The sequence below is a fragment of the Rutidosis leptorrhynchoides genome, chromosome 1, assembly GCF_046630445.1.
Source record: "Rutidosis leptorrhynchoides isolate AG116_Rl617_1_P2 chromosome 1, CSIRO_AGI_Rlap_v1, whole genome shotgun sequence".
NCBI classification, from domain to species: domain Eukaryota; kingdom Viridiplantae; phylum Streptophyta; class Magnoliopsida; order Asterales; family Asteraceae; genus Rutidosis; species Rutidosis leptorrhynchoides.
Genome location: NC_092333.1, coordinates 454,366,231 through 454,371,492, shown reverse-complemented (window position 1 = coordinate 454,371,492; position 5,262 = coordinate 454,366,231).

Here is a 5,262-nt window from a genome sequence, read left to right as displayed (position 1 = left end):
ATTCTTTATCACGTTCTATTAGAAACTCAGCATGACTTACTGTAATATAATCACGTTGGTCGGGCGTCATTATATTATACTAATCCATGCTTCAATTCCCAACACTTCTCCACAATTTATTCATAATTTGTACTTAGATTTTTACAAAAGTTTCCAATATAATGGAATACAGAAAACATGAAGAGATAGATAATTTCGGACAAGAATATTTATGAAAATATCCTCAGAAATATCGAAGATATTTATGATGATATTTTGGGATTTCTAAGTTCGAAAGTTGATGAAGAAAAATTTTTCGCAAGATTTTAACATGACTTCGGAGCAAGATATTCACTAAAGGTTTCATCGAATCCCGAATTATCTGGATTCTTTGAATATAGGGCTTGGTCCTTGTATTTATCCTTTGTCTCCTTCAGGGTTAGTTCAATCCATTTTTCAGTACCGAATTTTCTATCGAGCGTTCCTAACACTCCATTCTTTTATCATCACTTTTGGCCATTAAGGCCATCTACAACATGCTGCTTCGTCAGCATTTTCAAAGTTAACGAATTTGGATCATCGGTCATCAAACCGAGGGTTTTCAAGAATATTGAAGGTTTTTAGATGATTAAACGCTGATTGTAATCGTCAAGATACAAAGGATGTTTAAGATGAAATCAAGTGGCAAACTTGAAGAATTGTTTTTTCATATGTTATAATCAGTATTTTATTTCATTTTAATTGTCCAATGTTAGTAGTTCACAGTTGATAGTCCACAGTTAACAGTCCAATAATTCATATATAGCTTATTATATAATATTCGAATTAATTAATACGTATCGTGACCCATGTACATGTCTCAGACTCGATCACAACTCAAAGTATATATATTATTGTAGAATCAACCTCAACCCTGTATAGCGAACTCGTGCATTATAGCATATAGAGTGTCTATGGTTATTCCAAATAATATATATATATATATATATATATATATATATATATATATATATATATATATATATATATATATATATATATATATATATATATATATATATATATATATATATATATATATATATATATATATATATATATATATATATATGATATGTCAAAACCTTGTATACATGTCCCGATATTTAAAGTGCGTAAAATAAATGACAGAAATTAAATGACGATAAATAAAATTGCGAGAATATAAATTGCGATAAATAAAATGTAATCAGTTAGCTAGGAACAGTTAGCTCGGAACAGTTAGCGTGTATTCTTAACAAAATTTTTCTCATAGTTAAATTGTTTGTTTCTAACAAATTTTATTTTGTCCAATATTTTCTTCATTATGCCACTTGTTCGATTCTGATAGATCAAAATCCAAATATGAAATTGAATGAAAATGGTTATTCTACGGTGAACGGATACGTATATCAGTGGTTATAAATAGGATAATAAATGACTGTTGAATTAGATTTGAAAAAATGTACAGTGTACTTATTAATGTGAAATCTAAATATTCCTCGGGTATTACCTACCCGTTAAAATATTTTCACCAATAACAGTTTGTACGAAAGAATTTTTAATTACAATCTTTATGAAAATATATATACATATATATTTTCCTCAGATGTAATCATGGATTTAATGAGTCAATATGATACTAAGCTCATTTAATTTAACGTTAGAACGAAAATATATAATCTTTAAGACTTTAGAGATTACATAATCGCCACGTAGAACGAAGATAATTGATGTAGATTGATATGTAGAACAAAGATAAAGTAGATAGAACGATAGGTAGAACGAAGATTATGCTCGCGGTACAGATGGTGATGTCGAGGCTGGTGATGTGGATATTGCTGTCGGTGGTACAAATGTTGTTGGTGTAATAAGTATAGCTTGTAAATCACGCACCATTCTTGTCAGGGTTTCTATCCTACCCTCTATCATTTCTATCCACCCACTCATCTGATTCGATAGATCTTGATTATCAATTCGAAGTTCCCTAACTTCTTCTAATATTCCCCGTCGATTGGTATTCAGAAGTAGGGGTTGAATATTTTCTGATATTGCAGTAATGCGACCTTCGAGGCGGAATATTTTGGCAAGAAGGGTGAAAACAGTGTTGCGCATAGGTTCACCGGTGAGTACATCGTTTTCTCCGATGTTAGGAGGTAAGTTTGGTTCACGGTAGGGTTCGCCTTCTTCATTTCTCCATCGGGTGAGTAAGTCTCGGACCCACCCCCATCTCCTCCAGAAAGAAAAATAGCTAAATGGTTGAGGCACTTCAGGTTTATTGACTTCAGAGTCTATTTCAATATACATCTCGAAATCGCTCCCAGAACTAATGGAATCCAAACTAGGTGTAGGATCCATATTTTACGATTAGTTAGAGGATTTTGATATGAAATGATTTTCGGATATCAGATGTTATTCTAATTATACAGAATACCTATATATAGTACAGAAGATCCCGTAGATTACGGAGGGAATTAAGGAGACGTGTCATACAAGGTTTAATGTGATGGGATATTAATTTGTCTGTACACCATCTATGCAATAATTGTAATAAGACGTGTCGAGACTGAAAATGATAGGTAGATATTTTTCAACAAAGAATGGTAAGCAAAATTCTTAACATGCAGACCAAGTTCAAGTCCAGAATTATTAATGTATCCTAACAACTACCAAGTTGAAGTCCAGACTCATTAATGCATCCTAACAACTACCAGTTAGACACACTAATGCAAGACCTGGTTCGCTAAGACAACCGCTCTGATACCATCTGTCATACCCCGTCCTAATCCACCCTGACGAAGTCATCAACATCTGGTCCCATTGTGAGGTACTGACCTAAATATGCCATGAATAACTCCAAGTAATATCTTTAGAATGAGCAAATGCACAGCGGAAGATTTCTTTCATACCTGAGAATAAACATGCTTAAAAGTGTCAACCAAAAGGTTAGTGAGTTCATAGGTTTATCATAACAATCATTTCTATATTAATAGACCACAAGATTTCCGTTTATAAATATATGTACACTCGCAAGTGTATAAAAGTATTCTATAAGTTGTTAAGCGCTTCGGTAACCATACTTAACAATTAATGTGGCATATTCCATTTATTATGAAATCTCCCTACACTGTACCAAGTGTAGTAAAAACGAAGTATTATGCAACCGTTTACGATACTAGAGCGACTAGCCCGGTTGGGGTGGTCAAACCCGATAGATCTATCAATAGGATTCACGCTTACATGTTCTTCCAACATGTAAATATTAGTTACCAAGCTATTAGGGAAGATATGCAAGGTGGTACAACTCAACGTAGAATATATTTTAAGTACTTGTGTCTATTTCGTCAAACATAGAAACATCGCATGTATTCTCAGCCCAAAAATATATATTGCAAAAGCAATTAAAAAGGGAGCAAATGAAACTCACCATACTGTATTTTGTAGTAAAAATACATATGACGACATTTAACAAGTGTAGGGTTGGCCTCGGATTCACGAACCTATATCATTTATATATATATTAACACATATAATTGAAGTCGAATAAATTTATATATTATTAGTGATTTAATTGTTATTTTAATTATGTGTTTCATTAATAACCTAATTAATTACATTTATTCATTTTTATTATAAAAGTTTTTACTATGGTTATGTTACATGTAATAAATATGGTTTTATATAATTAATAGTTATTTGATAAAATAATATTGATAATAATAATAAATAAAAAGTTGTTTTCATTTTACAATAATAATTGTAATAGTAGTTATTATGATAATAATAGTGATACTAGTATTAATAATAATAATTTTGATAAAAATGAAAATTTTCTAATAATGATAAGAATAATAAAAATGATACTTTTAATACAGATGATAGTTTTAAAAAAAAAATGATACTAATAATAATATTAATAATAATTAATACTAATAATAATAATAATAATAATAATAATAAATAATAATAAATAAATAAATAAATAAATAAGTAACTACCTCAAAGAAGTATCCCTTTAAAAAATGCCCAAGTCCGGGTTTTAACCCGCGACGTCCCGCTAACCCGATAACTCCCTTAACCATTCGTTCCTAACTGTTTTTCTGTTCTAATTCATACCATTTATTCTTTTGATCCATTATTAGCATATCATAATATCTTCATCATCATCTTAACTTAAACATCATCATACTTATTATCACTATCATCTCATCAAATACGTAATCATCATCATCGTCTTTCATTATCATTACTATCATAGAATTATATCATCTTCATGATCATAATTCATGCATCATCTTTTATCATCATCATAAAATCAACATCTATATATCTTAATCAATATCATATATCGTATATTACATATCATATATCATCATGTGTAACACCACCACGACATCATCATGCTCACCATAACATAACCCGTTCATCAACATTTTCGTTATCATATTCGTCATCGCCATTATTATTATCATTTATCATTTTAATTATCATCATCATAATCTTATCATAATCATCGTATCTATTAATCTCAATCATCATTAACTTAAATGAGGTGTGTGTTCGTTGTCTTCGTATGGAAACCATGAATATAAACGATAGGTATTGTAAGTTGTGGCCCAAATTGCTCACAAGCCCAATTACCAATTGAATCGTGGCAACTACAAGCCCAACATCAATTCAAAGCTTACAGCCCTATGTCTAGTTCACATAAGAATATTACGGCCCAGGAAGGAAAATTCTTCGGTCCAGTTTATCAGAAAAAAAATATCAGATTGCGTGTATATGTGTTTGTTAGATTGTAAAGTGATATCAAAAAAATTAAAAACAATAAAATGTAGCTTTCTTGTCCCACACTCTATTATAAAAAAAATACGTTGTCTCCTTCTTTAATATACCCGTTCCCATCACCACTTTATCATTATCACTCTTCTTTTTTTTAATGGAATTATGATCTTACAACAGTTGTTGTAATCGAGTAGGTACAGTAATAATATGGTTACAGCAGTTTTGCAGGTGAGTTTGTTTATGGGTTTGATTGTGGGTTTGAGGATGGTAGTGTGGTTGACGGTTAGCAGCAATAGTGAGTCGTAGCAGTAACAGCAACAATTCAATGGTTTAGATCGTGGTGAAGGTTTTCTATGGTGTTTGACTTGGGTTCGATCAGACAGAAAATAAAGCATAAATGTGTGAGGTTCGAATAGTGGGTTGCAATGATTATCGAAGGTGTTTGAATGTGATAGTGGTTGATGGTTGAGAGTCGATGGT